The sequence below is a fragment of the Capra hircus genome, chromosome 6, assembly GCF_001704415.2.
Source record: "Capra hircus breed San Clemente chromosome 6, ASM170441v1, whole genome shotgun sequence".
Classification (NCBI taxonomy): Eukaryota; Metazoa; Chordata; class Mammalia; order Artiodactyla; family Bovidae; genus Capra; species Capra hircus.
Genome location: NC_030813.1, coordinates 50,988,305 through 51,013,520, shown reverse-complemented (window position 1 = coordinate 51,013,520; position 25,216 = coordinate 50,988,305). Strand labels below are relative to the sequence as shown.

Sequence of the window (25,216 nt, the reverse complement as noted above, 5' to 3'; positions counted from 1 at the left end):
AACTTCTCTGGGGCTCAAATATTGACCATAATAAAATACTTTTACTTCCTCAAGGCATGCAATTGGAAAATATCCTGGGCCAGCCTCATAGAGAAAAACATACTTCGGGTTATAAATTTAAACGTGGATGGAAGCTCATTTGGAAAGGCAGATATAAAAGAAAGTAAAAAGAAAAGGGGTTATGCATTTGTAACTTAAAGGTGCAAGGAATTAAATGCTCTTGGCCCAGTCCTAGTCATGGCTTACTGTTCTCATTTAAACTTGACACTTCACCATACAATTATTATAAAAATTGAAAAATCAAATGGGTATGGCTTTCATTTATTTATGTAATGAGAGAGAGAGTCTATCTAAAAAAGTATAAAAACAAGGATCAATCCAAACTGGACTCCTTTATGTTCAGATGGACCAAGCCATTTCCAGCTTCAAGGCCTTTGAATGTGCTGAGCATATATCCTATATCAATTTCTCTGTTTCTGTATGATCATCTTTATATCATTTTGGTCCCAGAAATAAACATTTCAACATCTGGGCCTTCTCTTCAAAGCCTATCAAAAGATAATCTATAACCCCCAGTCCCTGTTAATGAAAGTGTGATATTAGACATTGCGTTGGCTTATTTAAAGTAATTTGCTTTTAATTTTTTACCACCTTGTTTATCACCTATAACCATAGGTACTATCATATGCTTTGAAATTTTGTTTCGTTTATCAGCACTTAGCATGATATCTGGGATATAGAGCTGGATACATAGCTAAAGACATAAAATAGATATATAAATATGATAATAATTAATTATTGAGTTAGTAAGGTCTAATAGTCCGTCCTTATAAAGCTTCCAAAAGTTGAAATATTAAATTAAGACTACTAGGTATGTTCTTTGTATAAATACAAAATAGATTATTTTAGACCTGTGGACTAGGTATCATTTTTGGCATAACTAAAATCATGCCATCCAGTCCCATCACTTCATGGCAAGTAGATGGGGGAACAGTGACAGACTTTGTTTGGGGGGGGCTCCAAAATCACTGCAGGTGGTGACTGCAGACATGAAATTAAAAGACGCTTGCTCCTTGGAAGAAAAACTATGACCAAACTAGACAGCACATTAAAAAGCAGAGACATTATTTTGCCAACAAAAGTCCATCTAGTCAAAGCTATGGTTTTTCCAGTAGTCATGTATGGATGTGAAAGTTGGACTATAAAGAAAGCTGAGTGCTGAAGAATTGATGCCTTTGAACTGTGGTGTTGAAGATCCAACCAGTCCATCCTAAAGTAAATCAACCCTGAATATTCACTCCAATACTTGGCCACCTAATGTGAATAACTGACTCTTTGGAAAAGTCCCTGATGCTTGGAAAATTGAAGGCAGAAGGAAAAGGGGACAATAGAGAATGAGATAGTTGGGTGGCATCACCAATTCTATGGACATGAGTTTGAGCAAGCTCCTGGAGTTGGTGATGGACAGGGAAGCCTGGCATGCTGCAATTCATGGGCTTGAAGAGTCGGACATGACTGAGCGACTGAACTGAACCGAACAATCAGTGGAAAATATCTAATCAGAATTTTAAAAATTAACTTCTGAATTGATGCTATAAAACACTTCATCTGAAGAGTAAGTTGTTTTTGTCTTTTGGCATATATGTCAGTTTTTTAGTATTTTAACTAAAGATGATTTAAGAAAATTATAGGCTAAAAGAAAATAAACTCATCTCAGGGCATGCCCTATGTAATATCCTGGTTACAAAGGCTATGACTTCAACTGACAACTTCGTGTTATTAGTCTGAGAAATGTCATAATGAAACAATACATGCAGGGGCTTATTGTTATCATGATTTCTAAATATGAATGCCAAAATAACTGTGGTATAATCAGCTGTTGGTAACTTGTTAAAACTGTGCAAGTTTGTAGCTCTGAAAACATAGTCAAGAGTAAATGGTGCACTATTATAAAATCATTATTTGGGTAAAAGTTCTATGGAATCCAGATAATCTGTTTATCTAACCCATTTAAAATTTAACATTTAAGGAATAATGACAATCATAATATGTCCTAAAATGAAACAAATTATTTTTCTCAAAATTCTATTTTAAAATATTCTAGTATTTATTTTCTTCTCAAAATTCTATAACACTTTCCTGATTTTCCACAAATTGAAAAGCTACTAAGAATTATTGAAAATGTGAATAATGTATCCTATAAACAAACTTTTTATAGAAAATACTGTGGTATCTATATAATCTAAATTTTTTTGACCATGTAACCCAAATAGACTTTGTTGTAACTGTTCTGTACTTACTTTATGATATATTTTATCACAGATTTCATTAAAAATATTTTAATAATTGTCTTTGACATAAGCATTTTTTATAAATTGTTATTTCCCTCTGAAAATCTGATTGTATTGATCAATCAGGCTGATATCAGCTACAGGTAATAGAAAAACCATAATTTAACTCCTTTAAATATTAATTGCATTTATTACCTCACATTAAAGGAAGCTCATAGATAGGTTAATTGAGCAGGTTACTAACTTTATAAACTAGGTTCTTTTATTTGTCTTCATGCCAACCTCATACATTAGCTTAATCTAAACATGTGTTCCATTCATGATATCAAAATGGTTGACATGGACCATGAGCCTGCTGTACTCAACATTTCATATCATATTTATACAAGTCATCCAGCAGAGCCCCTAAAATGCACATGCAACTGACTAAGTTTGATTCCATATTCAATCATAAACCAGTCACTGGCAAGAGAATACAATTACTTGACTAGAATAGATTCATCAGAATTGACCCCTTAAAGGACAATGTCATAATCCAGTGAAGGTAGATTATTGAAAAAATTCAGGGTTCTATAAACAAAAACTAATAGAGACTGCTATTGGACTGGCAACAAACTACTTCAGTGACTCTTAAGTGAATATGTACAATAACAAAATGAAATTTGATAAGTCCCACATTCAAAAAATAACTGATATAATTTGCTCTAAGTTAGTGACAGGGTTACTACAATGAGATTTCACTGCTTTCCAGCCTTCAGTTTTCTATCTTTAATTTGTGTCACTAGGTTTCTCCAGCTGGCAACCGTATTTTAAGCTGCACCCCAGAGAAGTCAAGAATTGCCTTCAGTCTTCATTAACATGCAGTATGTATTTGAGTAGTTTTGTTATTTGTATATTTTGCTGATATTTATACTCAGTTCATTATGAACTTTTGTAGGTGAGAATGTATGATTTACAATATTTACTCTGGCTCAGTAATGGTTTTATTATGCAGGCACGGTTAAGGTAATAAAACTAGAGGACCACCTCACCTTGAGAGCCTCTTGCTCTGGCTAAAGGCTTTATTAAATTTTCTGTGGCCGTGGTAGTTAGCGCCAGTGACAAAATTCCCCCATGGAACGAGATTCTGGGGGTTTGTTCATGGCAGATGAGATGATACAATTCCCCTTTTCCCATTGTTGGATGTAGTGCTTTCTGAAACCAGGTCTGAAACATGAAAGGTTATTTTTGCTGAATGTCATACACTAGCACATTTGTCCAGCTACAATGAGAAACCCTTAACAATGAAGATATGTTTTATTCCAATGACATTTCAGGATGAAATTCAAATTTGCTGACAGTAAGCTGTACTTTTTGGGAGCCGACGTCTTCCAAATTTTCTTGCATCATATAAAAAAGGTCAACTGTGGATAAAACTGGAGAGCAGTCATTTATCATATTTCTCACTCTGCAAATTTTCTAAGGGTTAATGGCATCAAAAGCTTTTCGACTTAAATCTTTGCCCCTTTTTTCATTCTCAATGTTTCAATGCTGTGTTACTATCTCTAATCACAAAGAGAAATCTCTATGAAAGAGCATATTTACTGCAATATCTTTTGTATTCCTTTCCATTTATTTGCAGGCCAATTTCATACAAGCATACAGAACCTGAAAGAAGACTTTTCATGGAGATATGTTCCTGAAATGCTACATATATTTTTAAGACATTTTGTAGATTGCATTTTGAAAGCTGTACATATCCTGAAAATCACAATATAGATCTCCCTCCTTATTACTTTATCCATATTGTCTGAATTTTGATCATTCTAACTACTTTAAATGGTATTTCATCTGTTTTTATGAAATATCGAAATATGAAAAAGAGCATATCTTTCCCTCCATTCAGCTTTTTAACAATGGCTAATAGCAATTTAGTTGATTTTCAGTTTAGTTCTGCAGCCATTTATTGAGTTTGTACTCACAGCATGACGTAGTCTTAGATACTGTGAGAAATACTAAAATGAGTAATGATGAGAAGCATATGTTCCAAAAGGGAGATCAAAAACAGACATATGATTTACTTAAGTCTACCAAGGCAGCTGTTAATAAGTGACATAAATGATCTATGAGTTGAAGATTCTCATCTATACCACTCACTGTTAGTCACTCAGTCATATCTGACTCTGCAGCCCCATGGACTGCAGCCTGTCAGGCTCCTTGGTCCATCGAATTCTCCAGGAAAGTATACTGTAATGGTAGCCATTCCCTTTTCCAGGAAATCTTCCCAATCCAGGAGTCAAACCTCAGTCTCCTGCATTGTAAGCAGATTCTTTATCATTTGAGCCACCAGGGAAGCCCCACCACTTACTAGATGGAAAATTACGTGAAACATTTTGCTACTGTTTAATGGATCAAATCATTGGTTTCGTTAGCATTGGAGAAGGAGTCTAGCACGTTGTCCCTAGAGCTAGGAAAAGAGGAAGGTGATAGTTCCCTTTGGGAATTAAATTTTGGTAGCACTAGTGGTAAAGAGCCTGTCTGCGACTGCAGGGGCATAAGAGATGTGGGTTTGATCCCTGGGTTGGAAAGACCCCCTGAAGGAGGAAATGACAGCCTATTCCAGTATTCTTGCCTGGAGAATCCCATCGACAGAGGAGCCTGGTGCACTACAAACCATAGGGTCACAAAGAGTCAGACATGACTGAAGTGACAACACACATAAAGTCAAGAGAAGAAATAGATTCCCTGGACAGTAGGAATCTGTTGAAAATGCTAATATATAAGTGAAGGATTTATTTTATCAAAAAGGGAAACCATAGAAAGAGTCAGAGACACTTAAATTCAGTGGTTAATTCCACAATTGGCTGAGTCGATGTATTACATGCATTTGGCATGGGAATTTGAATATTTCTCATTCTGATATCCAGTTCATCACAATGATAGAGCTGAATATAAATCACAGGAGCCCATAAGTATCATTTCCCACTTATTGACAAGATAGCAAATACCATCAAATGGCTATAGCCAGCTAGCTTAACCTGGATGCCTTTAAACATTCAACACGGCCAATTCCCCTTATTTTGAGGTTTTGCTCAGTGTGTAGTTTTCAATTCCCATAAAATTTACTTTTTCATTCTCTATTCATTATATATCTTATTTCTATGTTCTTGAATTACACAGAAAATCCAAAATATTGTTTTTTACTGATTATGTGGTCATTTCCCATTGGCATTAGGTGACAAAAATATTCTGATCCATGTGGTAGCATTTTCTTTCTGGTGTCTCTCCCAGTCTCACTAGGTTTGTAGTTAAGTGTGATTCAACCTCTTGTGGCCAAATTTCCCCTGCTTGCTGGCTTAATTCTGTCTGGATTTTTAAAGAGCCACAGTCCAGAGGCATTTCTTAGGATCAGTGTTGAGGACCAATGCAGTGACTACCATTTGCAAATGCACTTTCCTCTCTACTGATATTCCCAATTGTCAAGCTACTAAATTTCTGGTCGTTTGATTCCAACAGTTTTACCTTGCATCAGTTACAAACGGCATATTTCATTGCTAAACACAGTCTAGCAAGTAAGTGACCTAGTTACATCAATGAAAACATTAAAGAAAGAAAATGTTTTCAGTGTGCTCCTGGTATAAATATCTATAAGGTCTAGATATCCCGTTAGGATATCTGCATACCTTCATTTGTTACAACACATTTATGTATCAATCATTGAGAAGGCAATGGCACCCCACTCCAGTACTCTTGCCTGGAAAATCACATGGAAGGAGGAGACTGGTAGGCTGCAGTCCATGGGGTCGCTAAGAGTCAGACACGACTGAGCAACTTCACTTTTACTTTTCACTTTCATGCATTGGAGAAGGAAATGGCAACCCACTCCAGTGTTCTTGCCTGAAGAATCCCAGGGATGGAGGAGCCTGGTGGGCTGCCATCTGTGGGGTCACACAGAGTCAGACATGACTGAAGATACTTAGCAGTAGCAGCCCCATTCCAGATGTATACATAATTTTTATATTAAAATTACTGAGAATTTGATTAACTGAAAGCCAAGGGAATTTATGGGAAATTATTTGTAGAGACAATCTTAAAGAAATGTAAGGATAAAAACAAGACCAATGGCTATATTCTGCAGGATCAAGGCAATATTCTCAAGTAGTTTGAATTTTTCTATCATTAATGAAACATTGGATGTTTTTATAGACATTAAAAATGGCAAGATGTATCTTAGATTAGTAAAACTGTAATGACAGAAGAGTGAGGTCTTAATGCAATAAGATTGGTGGCCTTATCATGAAAAAGGACATCAAAGATCTCTCTCTCTCAATCTTTCTGCATACCCACTCAGAGAAAAGGCCATGTAAGGACACTGAGGGAGTGCCATCTGCAAGTCAAGGAGAGAGGTCTCACCAGAAGCTGCTCTGCTGACATTTGGATCTTGGGCTTCCAGAAGTGTGAGAAAACAAATTTCTATAAGAAAAGAAATAAACCATACAGTCTGTGGTATTTTGTTATAGGAGCTTGACTTCGTTAATAATTTCCAAGGAAACTGATGGGTGAATAATCTTCTAATGTTTAGTAGAGTCATAATCTTCAAATTTGAGGTAAATTTACAATATTGTGTTCTTGACCAGGAAATAAATGGTGGCAAATATATATATAATGTTTGCCATTATATATATATTGGCAAACATTATATATATATATAATGGCAAAACAAATATATATATAATGTTTGCAATGATGTGTTTCTTTAAAAGATACTTCACTCTAGTATATGGGGTCCTCACTGTTGTCAGAAATAAGTTTCAAATGAGACAGGATGACTTCCAGATTCTGGAAACCAATTAATACACAGACCTAACTAGATTGCAACAGGTCACCAGTGAAAGTCCAAATCTTAAGGAGCAGAAATAAAACAGAATCAAGTGAATCTGGCAGACAGGTGGCAGTCAAAACAAAGGGACGTCAAAACAGAGCAGAAATAATAGGTAAAAAATATCACTGAACACTAAGTTTTTTCCCAATGCTTACAAGATCTTTTGCACATGTGAGGAATACTATTTGTACATTTTAAACCATAAGCTTTCTTTTTCTATGTCTACTTTCCTATGACTACCACCTACTAGAGTATTGTCATTTATTACTCTATGTAAAGAACAGATACAGCCTGGGGGAAAAAAAATGTTACATTAAATTCTAAGCGAATTTTTGCTCTTAATGTGTTACATTCTACAGTGATTCAGATATATGTATATATACATGTATATATGTATACATACACACTCATATATATATGTGTGTGTGTCTGTGTGTGTGGATGTGGTTGTTGTTGTTGTTATTGTTCAGTTGTTAAGTCACATCTGACTCTGTGACTCCTTGAACTGCAGCACGCTAGGCTTCCCTATCCTTCACTATTTCCTAAAGTTTGTTCAAACTCATATCCATTGAGTTGGTGATACCATCCAACCATCTCATCCTCTGTCACCCCTTCTCCTCCTGCCTTCAATCTTTCCGAGCATCAGGGTCTCTTTCAATGAGTCAGCTCTTTGCATCAGGTGGCCAAAGAAATGCAACTTCGACTTCAACATCAGTCCTTCCAATGAATATTCAGGTTTGATTTCTTTTTGATCTTGCAGTCCAAGGGACTCTCAAGAGTCTTCTTCAGCACCACAATTCAAAAGCATCTATATGTGTTCTTTTTCAGATTCTTTCCCATTAAATATTATTTAAAATATCCAGTATAGCTTCTCTGCATGTTTTTTTTTTAACTCACAGAAAGTGAAATAGCTTAGAACTAAAGCACCTTTTGATTTATAAGGATTTGATATTTGAAAAAATCTGGATCAGTTTGTGTCTAATAGATCAAAAGTGAAATTAAAGAGAGAGCACTGAGGTTTTGCTGAAAGCCCTGAAGTGGAGAATGCAGCATACAGCAACACTCTCCTATCTAACAAGAAAGAGAACATATATACTTCTTAAGGAGAGAATCATAGAAGACCTGAAAAGTGAAGAGGAATATGGGAAGGAAGACCATTATGAGACTTGTTTGGAGCTTCCTTGTTGACCTCACAGGGCCACCATTCTGCAGGGATGACTAGAGAACCCCAGGGAGCTGGCTGAATTCCAGAGCAGAAGAGCTTCTTGGGTGAATTCTGCACTTAAAGTTACTCATCAGCAGATTTGTCCGTGACACTCTAGACACAAAAAGCTTCCTCGCAATGTGCACCACTGGATTGAATTTTCATTCCAAATTTGCTTTGAATGGTGTCCCAAATCTAAGCCTTCAGACATAAGTTAATATCTAACAGGAAAAATTTATGTAAACCATCCTGCATGCAAATACTTTACACTCACACACTAGGGCACACATTAATATGTGTCTTGTTATATCCCCATGGCATATCAACAAATTAACTAAGAATAGAGCTATGTGACTGAGCTTCCCTGGTGTCTCAATGGTTAAGAATCTGCCTGTCAAAGCAAGAGACACAGGAGACATGGGTTCAATCCTGGGTTGGAGGATCCCCTGGAGGAGGAAATGGCAACCAATTCCAGTATTTTTGCCTGGGAAATTTCATGGAAAAATCCAAAATAGGTAAACCCCATAATCAGAGGTCAAGTTAGGAAGCTGAGACATTTATTGCCAACACAATGAGGGAGAGTTGCATGAGAAACAGGTGAACAGGGATTAGAGGTGAATACACAATAGCTGTCATTGTGTATTCAGTCATCCCAGCCGGCTCAAGGAAGAAAGAGGTAACAGGATACAGTATAGCCTCCTATCTCTCAAACTTTTGAAGTTATACCAATTTTTTTTCCCTAAATCCATAGTCATCCTGAGAGCAGGAGCAGTAGAAGAAAGAAAAGAATGAGGAAAAAATACAGAGAGTTTAAATGGGAAGACAGTCCTGATATAAAGTTTAAATTTGAATTGATTTAGTTTAAATATTGGCTGAGGCTAAACATCTAAAAGAAGCTAGATTTTTAACTTAGAAAGCTATATTACATTTTTAGATTGAATATTATTGGACTTCAAGGTGGTTAGCAGTGGAGCAATTAAATGAGGCAGTAGGGACAACCAAATTGGAAAAAAGATACATCTTGATGGACTTTTGATATCCTGATCCTTTTAGGATGTTTATTTTATCTGATAGATATTTTATGTGATGGAATTTGGGGTAATATCTCCGTTCTTATACAACTTAGTTTTATTAATTAAGTTACTTAAATTTGTCCATAATTTTTTATTTATTTTTCTATAAAAAGGGAGATATGATTATAGAAATAGTATCCAAATAATATCAAGGATGAATAAATGAGACCCCAAAGGTGCTTCTTTTTAAAAGCTATTTCCTGGATTTCCCTGGTGGTCCCATGGTTAAGAATCTTCCTGCCAATACAGGAGACACAGGTTTAATTCCTGGTTGAGGAAGATTCCACATGCCACTAAGCAAATAAGCCCAGGAGCAACAACTTCTGAGCCCATGTGCCTTAAGCTCATTGGAGAAATCACCACAATGAGAAGCCTGCACACTGCAACTAGAGAAAGCATGAGTGCAGCCACGATGACCCGGCACAGACAAAACTAAAATAAAATAAAGAGATAATAAAACCTTCTTCCTTCCACCCAATTTGCAGTGTATGCTATGTTCTAAATGATAGCTTTCTAATACATCCCTCAGACATGTCCTCAAATATGCTAGGATAGGTGATTACATACTTGCCAAACCACATGTAACATTTCTGAACAAGTGAGGACCAAGGAAATTTCTGGGAGATAAACTCTCCTTTCTAGAGAAGCAGCATTGAGCTAAAAGCTAAAAGAACCACCTCAAAATAGATTTTAGTATAAGATTGATATCACAGCCCATTAACTCACAAGGACAAGTTGATTGAGTTAAGAAGTGGCTTATTTGATTTATAAACAATACAGTAATTTGAAAACAGATGCTTTATGCATTTTGTTCTGTTTCAGTTATTTGTAAGATTAGATTTTATTTCAAGTTAAACTCGGCAAATGCCATTGTTTGTGATAGCATCAAGCTCTGGCCTATTAAAATATATCTGTTCTATGCACCACACACTGGGACCTTCTGTCTTCATTCTGGGGGAGATTAATGCTGTGGCAGTGGGATGCAAAGGTTGCACACCTTCTTGTTTTACATCCAGAAACAGTGATAAAACATGTATAGAAACCCCACTGGCAAAGAAACATGGTTTTAATCACTGTCTACATTCTTTTGCTTGCATATTCCTCCCTCTCACTGAACATCAAAGTGCCTCTTTAGTCAAAACGAAACAACTCCTGCAGGTGTTCATTTCTTCCCTAATGCTTTTTATCTCTCCTTGCTCAGACCGTAAAGAATCTGCCTGCAATGCAGGAGACCAGGGTTTCATCCCTGGCTGGGAAGATACCCTGGAGAATGGCTACCCACCCAGTATTCTTGTTTGATGAATTCCATGGACAGATGAGCCTGGCAGGCTACAGTCAAAGGTGTTGGAAAGAGTTGGAAATGACTGAGCAACTAAGACTTTCATTTTTCACTTTCAGGGACTGTGGACACCAATGCTTCTTCACCACAAGCTATGTTGCGAAAGAAAAAGAAAAGCCCCCTATGATGGAAAAAAAAAAATTATTTAAATGAACCCTCACTGGGGGAAAAACTCACTTCTAGTTTATAATATACATGAAAGTAAAAGTCATTCAGTCACATCTGACTCTGCGACCTCATGACTGTACAGTCATGGAATTCTCCAGGCCAGAATACTGGAATGGGTAGTTGTTCCCTTCTCCAAGGGATCTTCCCAACCCAGGAATTGAACCGATGTCTCCTGCATTACAGGCAGATTCTTTACCAGCTGAGCCACAAGAGAAGCCCCAGAGTGCTGGAGTAGGTAGCCTATCCCCTTCTTAAGGGGATCTTCCCAACCCAGGAATTGAACTAGGGTCTCCTGCATTGCAGGCAGATTTTTTTATCCACTGAGCTATCACATAGTATGTCACATATTTCTTTGGCTAAAATTTTGGCAAATGCATGTGTATGATAATATGAAAATCTTAGTAGAGATAGTTCCATAAGGAACAACAGGACAGATTTAATACTCTTTTTGTAGTTTGCTAATAAAAAGTGTAGGTTTCCCAGGTGGCACTAGTGGTAAAGAGTCCACCTTCCAATGCAGGAGAGACAGGAGATGTGGGTTCAGTCCCTGGATCCAGGAGATTCCCTGGAGGAAGAAATGTCACCTCACTCTAGTATTCTTACCCAGAAAATTTCATAGTCAGAGGAACCTGGCAGGCTACTGTTCATGGGGCTGTCAGGGGAGTGTGTCATTTCCTCAGTTCTGTCTCACCACAGCAAAAATTTGAAATGGCAGACCAGTGTTACAGCTAGGTTACAGCTCACTTTTAAACAGCAAACCAGTATTTCAGCTCAGTTTTATTTGGCAAGCAAAGGAAAATACATCCTCAAGGCAGGAAGGCAGGCCAACACAAAAGAAGAGACAATAAGAGGGGTTCAATTTTGGCTCCTCTTTTCATATATTTTTCCTCCTCCCCCTGAGCCTGCCCTGTGTAAATTGGGCTAGCCAGGAGGACTGTTTGTTTCACCTGAGATTCTCACTCCGGTCCTCTGACCACCCTTTATTCCATTTTTGCAGGCTTCTCCCCTCGTCGTTTAGCCATTGACGTTTTCGACTTCTTTTTTCTAGTCTAACTACCTAACAGGGCCACAAAGTGTTGGATACTTTTGAGCACACAGATGTAGATGTAGAATAATAAATGTACTAGTTATTCAGTGCTTCCTCTATTAAATATGCCTATAATATACTGCTGCTGCTACTGCTAAGTCACTTCAGTCATATCTGACTCTGTGCGACCCCATAGATGGCAGCCCACCAGGCTCCACCATCCCTGGGATTCTCCAAGCAAGAACACTGAGTGGGTTGCCATTTCCTTCTCCAACGCATGAAAGTGAAAGGTGAAAGTGAGGTCGTTCAGTCATGTCGGACTCTTTGCGACCCCATGGACTGCAGCCCACCAGGCTCCTCCGTCCATGGGATTTTCCCGGCAAGAGTACTGGAGTGGGGTGCCATCACCTTCTCCATATAATATACTACACTATATAAATGATAGCATCATTTCTAGGGATTTACATTATCTTCTTGACAAAAGCAGTTGAAGAAATAACTGTGCTGTGCTTAGTCATTCAGTTGTGTACAACTCTTTGCCACCCCATGGACTGTACAGCCTGCCAGGCTCCTTTGTCCATTGGAATTCTCCAGGCAAGACTACTGGAGTGGGTTGCCATGCCCACCTCCAGGGGATCTTCCCAACCCAGGGATCTAACCCAGGTCTCCCACATTGCAGGCAGATTCTTTGCCATCTGAGCTACCAGGAAAATCCATTTAATAGGAGCTAATTTCTTCTAGTTAATAGGAAATTAAGCAAATGGCAATTTTTGATAGTCAAGTGATATATCATGCTTTCACCTAATAAAAATCATAGTTCATCAATTTTTTTCTTGTCCAAATTCTATTAATATTACTAATATTGTTTGGGTTTTTTATTCTCCTTTAGACCCTTCAGGAAATGTGCTTAAATCTCTTTTTATAAGAAAAATAATTAGTCTCCCAAAGAATATGTAAGATAGACTATACATCTGTAAAAAATATGTTGTTATAGATATTTTTGGTATTATCTTTCTTCTTAATGGAAGAATCATGATGATTCATTCATTGGTTCATTCACTTTACATTTATTCACTTAGCATAGTAAATGTTTAACTATCAAAAAGACAACAGTATCATTTTCCTTCAATTATTCTTTTGACAGGGAGAAGTAAATAATTAGAAAAATATGAAAAAAAAAGAGTTTTATGAAAACATGTTATATACATGTGGTAGTTATAGTAATTTTGCTGCCAACAGTCCTTTTCAAGTCCCTTTTCTTTGAAAACTTGGAAAATTTCCTCCATGCCATTATACAGTAAGGGTGGATGTTTCAATCATGGTGCTCCATTCTTCCTGACAAAAACTGGGCACATTTCTCATTCTAGGCCAATCTTAATACTCCTGAAATATTGATCAATATTGTTTCAGAAAGGATACTTAAGACAAGTGGGACCCAGAAAAGTCTTTTGGAAGGTTAAATAAGATATCAGAACAAAGATTATTTATGTGTATGTATGTGTTCTCCTAAAATACTTATGATTACAAAGAAGGAATATAATCAATGTAAATTTATTTCTACAAGAACTTTTTATTATCACAGAGGCGATATTCATCAGGAAACAGAACCTAGTAAGAATGAAAAAAAGAGCTCTCCATCCCTGGTCACCGCAACCTCCACCACTTTCGGGCCTAGTAGCCTGAAGCAAAATAAATGAATAAATTAAAAGATGACATAAAGCCCGAAAACGCTTTAAAATTTAAAAATAGAGAGAGAGAGAAAGAAAAAGAAAAAAAAACGAATCCTCTTTGGAAAACGCGCGGGGAACTCACTTTCACACGCTTCTGGCCTGCCAGCCCCGCCGCTGCACCTGGGAGTCTGTCGGTCCCCTTCCGTCGGTCCGGTGGTGAGCCGCCCGTGCGCCTGCGTCCACACGCCAACGCCCGGTTGCACCGCGTGGCAGCCCCGTGCCCGCCGCCCTCCGAGCGCCGGCCTCCACGCACCACATGTCCCCACTGCCCTTCGTCGGACCTGTGTGGGAAGCAGCTGCGTGCTTGGCCCGCCCAGGGCTTGCCGAGTCAGCACCAACAAATGGTTGGTTTCCCTCTTCCCCGGGCTGCTGTAATCTCAAACTGCCGGGAGCCCGAGGCCTATATTTATAGAGAAACGCACGTCCGGGAGGCCGCCGTGGGCACAGCTCAGGGTGATGGGGACTGGGGAGATGAACGCTGCGGCCAGCATCTACCCCATGGCCTCCCTGTACGTGGGTGACCTGCACTCAGACATCACCGAGGCCATGCTGTACGAAAAGTTCAGTCCTGCGGGGCCTGTGCTGTCCATCCGGGTCTACCTCTATATGACCAACCGCTGCTCCCTGGGTTATGCCTACGTCAACTTCCAGCAGCCTGCCTTGGACACCATAAACTTTGATGTAATTAAGGGAAAGCCGATCCAAATCATGTGGTCTCAGAGGGATCCATCTCTGAGAAAGTCTGGTGTGGGAAACGTCTTCATCAAGAACCTGGACAAATCTATAGATGACAAGGCACTTTATGATACTTCTTCTGCTTTGGGGAACTTACTGTCCTGCAAGGTGGTGTGTGATGAAAACGGCTCTAAGGGTTATGCCTTTGTCCACTTTGAGACCCAGAAGGCTGCCGACAAGACCGTCGAGAAGATGAATGGCATGCTCCTCAATGACCGCAAAGTGTTTGTGGGCAGATTCAAGTCTAGAAAAGAGCGGGAAGCTGAACTTGGAGCCAAAGCCAAGGAATTCACCGATGTTTACATCAAAAACTTCGGGGAAAAAGTTGATGATGAGAATCTGAAGGAGCTATTTAGCCAGTTTGGTAAGACCCTAAGTGTCATGGTGATGAGAGATCCCAGTGGGAAATCCAAAGGCTGTGGAAGAGATGAATGGAAAAGAAATAACTGGGAAGGTCATTTTCGTTGTCTGTGCACAAAAGAAAGTGGAGTGGCAGGCCGAGTTAAAGCAAAAATTTGAACAGCTGAAGCAGGAGAGGATTAGTCGCTATCAGGGGGTGAATCTCTACATTAAGAACTTGGATGAAACCATCGATGACGAGAAGTTAAGGAAAGAGTTTTCTCCTTTTGGATCAATGGCCAGTCCTAAGGTGATGCTGGAGGATGGGAGAAGCAAAGGATTTGGATTTGTCTGCTTCTCATCCCCTGAAGAGGCAACCGAAGCAGTCACAGAGATGGATGGATGCATGGTGGGCTCCAAGCCACTGTATGTGACTCTGGCCCAGAGAAAGGAGGAGAGAAAGGCTCACCTGACCAACTAGGATATGCAGCAGGTGGCTGGGATGAGGGCACTGCCCGCCAATGCCATCTTAAATCAGTTCCTGCCTGCAGCTGGGGTCTACTTTGTGCCAGCAGTTCCACAGATTTAGGGAAGATCTCTGTGTTACACATCTAACCAGTTAGCACAGATGAGGTCCATGCTGGCAGCAAGGTGGGAGACCTCAAGGCTTCCAAGGAATGCCAAGTGCTATACACCAGTCTGGGCCTCATCCAGCTCTTCGCCATCTGGCTCCAACTGGTAATGCTCTAGCCTCTTGAGGCCTCCCTCCTACCACTCAGAGAGTAGGGTCTGAGTGCCCTGACTGCTTGGCTATGGACTTTGGTGGGGCTGCTACCGCCCAGCAAGGGCTGACTGACAGCTGCCAGTCTGGAGGTGTTCCTAAACCTCTTACAGAACTTAGCGTCTCATACCGCTGTTGCTGCCACTGCTCCTTGGACTGTTGCCCCTTACAAATATGCCTCCAGCATCTGCAGTCCTCACCCTGCCATCCAGCCCCTGCAGGCACCCTTGCCAATGGTCCACGTTCAGGGGCAGGAGCCGCTGACCGCTTCCATGCTGGCCACAGCACCCCCCGCCCCCCGCCCCAGGAACAGAAGCAGATGCTGGGTGAACGTCTGTTCCCACTCATCCAGACGATGCACTCGAACCTGGCTGGGAAGATAACTGGGATGCTGCTGGAGATCGACAACTCGGAGCTGCTGCACATGCTGGATTCAGTCTCTCTGCTCCAAGGTGGATGAGGCTGTGGCGGTCCTTCAGGCTCATCATGCCAAGAAAGAAGTTATTCAGAAAGTGGGCGTTGTTGCTGCTGCTACCTCTTAGACAAGGATGAACCGATTCAAAAGCCAAATAAACCCTCATGGAATTCAGCTCAAGGTTTGAAGACTTTCTAGCTTGTCCTATGGACCTCAACAACAAGAACTGCATTTGCAAATTTAATAGCTCATTTTGTATCAAAAGGTCAATTATGAAGCACCTTGAATTTTTCAATTTAAAGAATGTATTCTCTGGGTTCTGCTATGGCTCAGACAGTGTTAGTTTTTCTTTTTTCTTTTTTTCTATTGTGGGTTTTGATTTTTTTTCCCCAAGAAATTGGTTTTATTTGATGTACCCAAGTCTTAAGTTTCTCAATAAAGAAAAAAATCTCCATTAAAAAAAAAAGAGAATTAAGAAAAGAGAATGGAAATAATAATGAATGAGAAAGAGAGATAACTATTGGCATAATTTAAGCTCTTGGAATCAAATGTAACTAAAGCCAGATTTCTCCACCTACTTCCTAATTACTGGAATCAGTAAATTCCTTTTAAAACATAATAATAGCACTATTGAATGTTAATGTAGCCGAATGTGAGCAGTAATCTTTCCCTGCTGTCTCAGAAGTTTGCAGCCAGCCTAAAAGTAGAGGACAACGCTTTCAGTTCCAAATCCTCAGGTGAGGTTCTCATCTATTTTACAGACTCCCTAAAAGATCCTTTAACTAATTCAGCCTGCTATCACCCTTTACCCTGAGGATATTTGAAAGAAGAAAAACAGTAAGTCTAATTGTCCATATCTTCCTGTGGCTGAAATAGCACCAAACTTAACCCTATTGTTCAGACAAAAATCCAAAAGTTTTCCTTAGTTTCTCACTTCTCTTAACCTTTACTTCAAATCCTTTGGAAAGTCCAATGGCCGTACTTTTAAAATATATCTGTAATCAAACTAGTTGTTACCTTTTCTACTTGACAACCAGTCATTAACACCATTATCTCCTTCTCATGAAGAGGAAAAGTTAAAATTTGACATAACCTCCTACTCCTTTTGCCTATGTAACTCAGCTTGCTCCTTGCAAAATCTGGATCATGTAGTCTCAGAAAGTGGGGGCTCACAATACTAGGAACTGGAACTTATCTCACTAACCCTTGTCCTGCTCTTTGCAATCACCCAGCCCCTGCAAACCTGCTTAATCATGCCTGTTATGCATAAAAACTCTCTAACCCCATTGTTGGGGCTCAGGGCTTGGAATGTCACCTCCTCCGGGCCTGTTGGCTTAATGAACCTGAGTTCTCCAACTCTCCAAGTGTAGTGCTTGGTTTCTCGAGTACTGGTTTCTGCAACATTTCTGGAGGCTTCAGCGAGATGCCAACCTTGCCAGCCCCCTGAGTCATTGGACTGGTGGCTCGGTTGGGCTAAAGTGAAGGAACCTCAAGATAAACAAGGAGGTGTGCCACCTGATAGTATTTTGGGTTCTCTTTCAGACTGGTGTTCTGACTCTCTGGCTGGCTGAGCCCTGACCAGACTCATTGGAGGGACGGACCAACTCACTAGGAATGGCCACAGGTAAGGTCTTGGGGCCAGTTCCCAGTCAAGTCCTACCCCAGCAGGTAGAAGAGGAGACTGATCACCTCCTTGGAGCTCCCAAGAAGGGGGCAACAGTTAAGGAAACCTGGGGGTTTGGGAGGAGGGAGGCATTATGATAGCCTATGAATGATTGTCACTGTGTGACTGATGATTGAACAGTGTGAGAGAAAATTTTTTTTTTTTTGGAAACTGCCAAAAAAATTCATTTTGCATATGCAGTTAAAAACAACTAGGTTGTTAAAAGGCCTGCTTAAGGAAAAGTTTGAAGTTAACCCTTTCCATGTCCTTGAAATACACAGCCAACTTTGTCTGAGACCTCAGCCTTGCGCAAATTAGAACTTCAAGCAAAGAAAAAGAAAAGGGGGGTCAAAGAGATATTTTAAATCTCAAACAGAAAACTGTAAGATCTCTGTCTGTCTGTCTGGATTTATGTATGCCTCAGTTTATGTCTTTTGCTTTTTATCTGATAATATTGTTAAAGTTGTGAATGAGTTCTAATTTAATTGGCCTAAAGAAAAGTAAGTGCTTACAAATCAAACACTTCTAAATACAAAAAAAATTAACCTTAATAAATTTCAGATTCATGTAAACTGGGATATATTCTATATTAAATATCTAGTATTAATGTTTGCTAATCTAATAAGGAAGTAGGATGTATATTTTTAATAAAGAAGATATAAAAATAAAATTACATTTTATAAAGGGAAAAGAAAGTAGATCTGACTTACAAGTGTCTGTTACAGAAAGTGATTTAAAGTTTGTGGAAAGTGGACACTGAAAAAAGTTTTGTTCCTGGTTAGGGCTCTCCGGCTGCGATGGACCACCCAAAAGGGTGATCGAGAGGGGCTACCTACCCCTCACCTGAGGTCAGGGGCGGCGGCTGAGAGGAGCTACCCCACGCCCCAGTGCAGAGGCTGGGGCTGGGAAGAGCTACCCCGTGCCCAAGGTCAGGGGCGGTGGCCGAGAGGAGAAAACCCACGTTCAAGGAACTGTGGCTGTGTGGGTGCAGGAGGACCAAGAGGAGCTACTCCACAGTCAAAGTCAGGAGGGACAGTTGTGAGGAGATACCCCTCATCCAAGGTAAGGAGCAGCGGCTGCGCTTTGCTGGAGCAGCCGTGAAAAGATACCCCACGTCCAAGGTAAGAGAAACCCAAGAAAGACAGTAGGTGTTGCAAGAGGCATCAGAGGGCAGACACACAAACCATACTCACAGAAAACTAGTCAATCTAATCACACAGACTACAGCCTTGTCTAACTCAAAGAAATTAAGCCATGCTGTGTGGGGCCACCCAAGATGAGCAGGTCAGCATGGAGAGGTTTGACAGAATATGGTCCACTGGAGAAGGAAATGGCAAACCACTTCAGTATTCTTGCCTGGAGAACCCCATGAACAGTATGAAAAGGTAAAATGATAGGATACTGAAAGAGGAACTCTCCGGGTCAGTATGTACCCAATATGCTACTGGAGATCAGTGGAGAAATAACTCCAGAAAAAATGAAGGGATGGAGCCAAAGCAAAAACAATACCCAGTTGTGAATGTGACTGGTGATAGAAGCAAAGTCCGATGTTATAAAGAGCAGTATTGCATAGGAACCTGGAATGTTAGGTCCATGAATCAATGCAAATTGGAAGTGGTCGAACAGGAGATGGCAAGAGTGAAGGTCAACATTCTAGGAATCAGCAAACTAAGATGGACTGGAATGGGTGAATTTAACTCAGCTGACCATTATATATACTACTGTGGGAAGGAATCCCTTAGAAGAAATGGAGCAACCATCATGGTCAACAAAAGAGTCCAAAATGTAGTACTTGGATGCAATCTCAAAAACGATAGAATGATCTCTGTTCATTTCCAAGGCAAACCATTCAATATCACGGTAATCCAAGTCTATGACCCAACCAGTAACGCTGAAGAAGCTGAAGTGAATGGTTCCATGAAGACCTACAAGGCCTATTAAAACTAATACCAAAAAAAGATGTCGTTTTCTTTATAGGGGACTGGAATAGAAAAGTAGGAAGTCAAGAAACACCTGGGGTAACAGGCAAATTTGGCCTTGGAATACAGAATGAACCAGGGCAAAGGCTAATAGAGTTTTGCCAAGATAATGCACTGGTCATAGCAAACACCCTTTTCCAACAACACAAGAGAAGACTCTACACATGGACATCACCAGATGGTGAACACCAAAATCAGATTGATTATATTCTTTGCAGCCAAAAATGGAGGAACTCTATACAGTTAGCAAAAATAAGACTGGGAGCTGACTGTGGCTCAGAACATGAACTCCTTATTGCCAAATTCAGACTGAAATTGAAAAAGTAGGGAAAACCACGAGAACATTCAGGTATGACCTAAATCAAATTCCTTATGATTATACAGTGGAAGTGAGAGATAGCTTTTAGGGACTATATCTGATAGATAGAGTGCCTGATACTATGGAATGAGGTTAATGACATTGTACAGGAGAAAGGGATCAAGACCATCCCCATGGAAAAGAAATGCAAAAAAAGCAAAATGGCTATCTGGGGAGGCCTTACAAATAGCTGTAAAAAGAAGAGAATTGAAAAGCAAAGGAGAAAAGGAAAGATATTCCCATCTGAATTCAGAGTTTCAGAGAATAGCAAGGAGAGATAACAAAGCCTTCCTTAGCAATCAATGCAAAGAAAAGAAGGAAAATGACAGAATGGGGAAGACTAGAGATCTCTTCAAGAAAATTAGAGATACCAAGGGAACATTTCATCCAAAGATGGGCTCGATAAAGGACAGAAATGGTGGGGACCTAACAGAAGCAGAAGATATTAAGAAGAGGTGGCAAGAATACACAGAAGAACTGTACAAAAATGATCTTCACGACCAAGATAATCACGATGGTGTGATCACTCACCTAGAGCCAGACATCCTGGAATGTGAAGTCAAGGGGGCCTTAGGAAGCATCACTACAAACAAAGCTAGTGGAGGTGATGGAATTCCAGTGGAGCTATTTCAAATCCTGAAAGATGATGCTGTGAAAGTGCTGCACTCAATATGCCAGCAAATTTGGAAAACTCAGCAGTAGCCACAGGACTGGAAAAGGTCAGTTTTCATTCCAATTCCAAAGAAAGGCAATGCCAAACAATGCTCAAACTACTGTACAATTGCACTCATCGCACATGCTAGTAAAGTAATGCTCAAAATTCTCCAAGCCAGCTTCAGCAATATGTGAACCGTGAACTTCCAGATGTTCTAGCTCATATTAGAAAGGGCAGAGGAACCAGAGATCAAATTGCCAACATCTGCTGGATCATCACAAAAGCAAGAGAGTTCCAGAAAAACATTTATTTCTGCTTTATTGACTATGCCAAAGCCTTTGACTGTGTGGATCACAATAAATTGTGGAAAATTCTGAAAGAGAGATGGGAATACCAGACCACCTGACCTGCCTCTTGAGAAACCTATATGCATGTCAGGAAACAATAGTTAGAACTGGACATGGAACAACAGACTGGTTCCAAATAGGAAAAGGAGTATGTCAAGGCTATATATTGTCACCCTGCTTATCTAACTTCTATGCAGAGGACATCATGAGAAACGCTGGACTGGAAGAAGCACAAGCTGGAATCAAGATTGCCGGGAGAAAAATCAATAACGGTTCAGATATGCAGATGACACCACCCTTATGGCAGAAAATGAAGAGGAACTAAAAAGCCTCTTGATGAGGGTGAAAGAGGAGAGTGAAAGAGTTGGCTTAAAGTTCAACATTCAGAAAATGAAGATCATGGCATCTGGTCCCATCTCTTCACGGCAAATAGATGGGGAAACAGTGGAAACAGTGTCAGACTTTATTTTTTTTAGGCTCCATGATCACTGCAGATGGTGATTGCAGCCATGAAATTAAAAGACACTTACTACTTGGAAGGAAAATTATGTCTGAGCCACCAGCGAAGCCCTATTACCAACATAGATAGCATATTAAAAAGCAGAGACATTACTTTGCCAACAAAGTTCCATCGAGTCAAGGCTATGGTTTTTCCAGTGGTCATGTATGGATGTGAGAGTTGGACTGTGAAGAAAGCTGAGTGCCAAAGAATTGATGCTTTTGAACTGTGGTGTTGGAGAAGACTCTTGAGAGTCCCTTGGACTGCAAGGAAATCCACCGAGTCCATTCTAAAGGAAATCAGCCCTGGGTGTTCTTTGGAAAGACTGACGCTAAAGCTGAAACTCCAATACTTTGGCCACCTCATGCGAAGAGTTGACTCATTGGAAAAGACTCTGATGCTGGCAGGGATTGGGGGCAGGAGGAGAAGAGGACGACAGAGGATGAGATGGCTGGATGGCATCACCAACTCAATGGACATGAGTTTGGGTTAACTCTGGGAGTTGGTAATGGACAAGGAGGCCTGGTGTCCTGCAATTAATTCATCAGGTCACAGAGAGTTGGACGCGACTGAACAACTGAAATGAACTGAACTGAATTGAAGACTGACTAAGTTTAGAATAAATTTAATTAAGTTTACCTAAATGAGTTTTAAGTAAGCTGGTACAAAAACTTAAATTTGGCTTTTCTCTCTGCTAAGAGGATATACTTTCTTCCGATGTTGAGCTGTTTTTAATTATAGATTTAAGTTTCTTTACCTCTTAATTGATCTGTTCTATATTTACTTTTGAAATCTTTTGTTACCTTTGGCTAAGTAAATAACTATTATTTCACAGTGACTTATATGATCCTACCTGACTGAGTGTTATAAACTCTTTTGATATTTGTCAACAAAAATTCCTAAATAACTTGACTTCTAACTAACTTTTTTATGCTTCAGAGGCCCCTGAGACATTCCAAAGAGCTATTAAGGTACCTGGGTTCATTGGATGTGTTAAATTACATGAGAAGTACTATTGAAGATACTTCTGATAAAGTACTGAAGTACTGATAAATCTTTTCAGGTTATACTGTATAGTTGGTGTTACTAATATAGATATCCTAAAATTTTGTGAAATTCATATAGATCTGATATGCCCTGATAAAATATGGTCAAATATTATCCTAGTTATCATATTAAAGTGTTATGACCAGGTTTCTTTCTCAATTGCAATAGAATTAGGTTTTAACATGTCTTCTATGGTTTTACTCTCATGCCTTTAGAAGAATACTGCTAGTTCTTCAAAAATTATGGAAAAGACTTTCTAAGATTAAGCAGAAAAACAAATTTTGTTTTTAACAGTAAGGTGGTACCAGACAGGGATTTGGTCTTCTCTCTGTTTAGAGAACAAAGTTTTCTTAGAATTCAGCTTTTGATAACAGATTATGAATTTTGTTGCCTCTAATTAATTTACATTGGTTTCTAAAATCTTTTTGTTACTTTGGTAAAGTAAATAAACATTATTTAATATTCTGGTACATATAGATGAAGCTCATTCTGCTTCTACAAAAAAAAATAACTCCTCACAGTTAGGCTTTTGCTACCCTGATGTTCTTAAAACATGGCAAAAGTCTACTCCTAAATCAAGAAATTAAAAATGGATAAACAACAGCTGAAAATCAAAGAGCCAGGGCTATGGAGAATCCAGGACAGCTACTTGGCTTTTCCCAGCTCCCTGATAGATCTCATTTTTATTTGATGGGTTAAAACCTTTCCTGGCTACAGTGTTAATGCCCTTACAATGAGTTCTCAAAAAAAAAAGAAAAAAGAAAAGAAATACTTATATTTCACTGAATATTAAGTTCTGGTTTTGTTAATTAGGGTCTCTGCTTACTAAGACTCACTTCTGAAATAGTTCTTGTTATGGTATATTGCTAAAATGTTTAATTAAGTTATTAAAAAGGACACTGTAAGATTGTTTCTAAAGCTTATCTCAGTAACCAGTCTTTGGATAAAGGTCAGATGCTCCATGATGTACAACGAGGAGATTAGCACTTGGCCGTAATCATTTAACTGAGTCAGATGACCTGGGGTATATCAGACTATATACCCAATGAAAGTTCTTGACTTAAATTCTTGCTTGTGACCTTACAAATAACTGCTAGCTATATTATTTTCTATGTAGCTTGTTTCAGAAGATTATTTTTTACATTACCAAATGTGTGACTGAGCCTGTGATAAAATGCTGATATGCAGTTCCAAATGAGATCAATAATTGTAATAATGTAGCTCTAGATATAGGAAGAAGCAACGAAAGGAAATATTTTCCTAGACCAAGAGGCTGATAAGGTAGGTAAGGTCCAGAGATTTTTGCTACTTACAAAGCCTGGTCTAGTGACAACACATTGAGTGGCTTGTCAATGGAATCTTTGTTAGACCTGGGAATGAGCCTTCCTAGCACTGTGGGACACAATGACCATGAAATGCACCCAAACATGGTCAAATATGTGGCTATGAAAGGGCCCTGCTGACTGAATTTTGGCCCTTGCCAGCTGCCTCTACAAAGATTAAATCATGACCACTACAAGATGCTGACCTTCAACACCCCCTTGAAAGGAGTTCATGGTGGAAACAAAAAATAAGGCACTCTGTACTCTGGAGGAAAAAAAAAAAAAAACACACACACACACAGGCCTTCAGGTAGTCAGATGTTTTCAGGTGAAGATTTTTATGAGTCCCAATTCTTGCATCTTCTCATACCTAGAAAACCTAGTCCTCCTGGTTAGCCCCTCAGCAGCTTTTCTACATCTAATCTTTGGGCCATATATCTTTAACTTTCTTGTTAAGTTTGTTTCTCCAAATAGTAGTACGACAAGAATATCCCCCATCCAACACCCAGACAATGCTAAAACAAGCTGCTTTATCATTCTGTGGACTCTCATCTCCCTCTGTAAACACACCCTGAGGTCCTCAAGCTATTCTCCCTTTGAGATTTTATATGGGAGACCATTCCCAGTGGGGGAAAGAGAAAAGCTCGAAGGAGACCACCAACAACTAGCTGGCCTGGAGATGTCCCAGCACCTTCAGGCCCTGGAAAAGTCTTCAACCATATCGCCCGGAAACCTTAGAAAAGGACACCCATTCGTTTGGGCAATTGGGTTCATCCCTATCAGCCAGGAGATGAAGTATGGGTTAATGATTGGGAAAAAAAAAAAAAAACAACACATCAGCCAGTTTGGACAGGCCCTCACACAGTCGTCCTGGCAAACCTTATTGCTGTTAGAGTTATAGCTGTCATCCCTTGGATCCACCACACCAGAGTCAAGAAGGCAGAGACTTTCTGTGTTGAGGATACCTGGAAAGGAGTTTGGGACCCCACAAACCTCCTCAAGTTCTGGTTTCAAAGACAATGGCCATGATCCACAAAGGATTCAGCCCTGCTCTAGTCACTCCAGAAGCTGACTAGTCAATGCATGGCAGAAGCTTGAGGATTCTTAAGCCTTGCTCCAGCTACACTCTGGCAGCTGGTTGGTCAATGCACGTTGGAAGCTTGAGGATCTGGCTATCAAAACATTAATGGATTTCATTGTCAACCCTGGCCTCTATCCCTAATCAGTGTTATTGCTGTGCTCTTCACTACAGGACCAACTAGACTCTCTAGCTGAGGTGATTTTACAGAATAGGAGAGGGCTAGATCTACTGACAACTAAAAAGGTAGGACTCTGCCTCTTCCTAAATGAAGAATGCTGCTTTTATGTAAACTAATAAGAAAT

General features: G+C 39.7%; 1 pseudogene; it reads left to right on the top strand.

Moving 5' to 3' along the window:
- Positions 14,160-16,192, top strand: LOC102187115 (annotated as a pseudogene).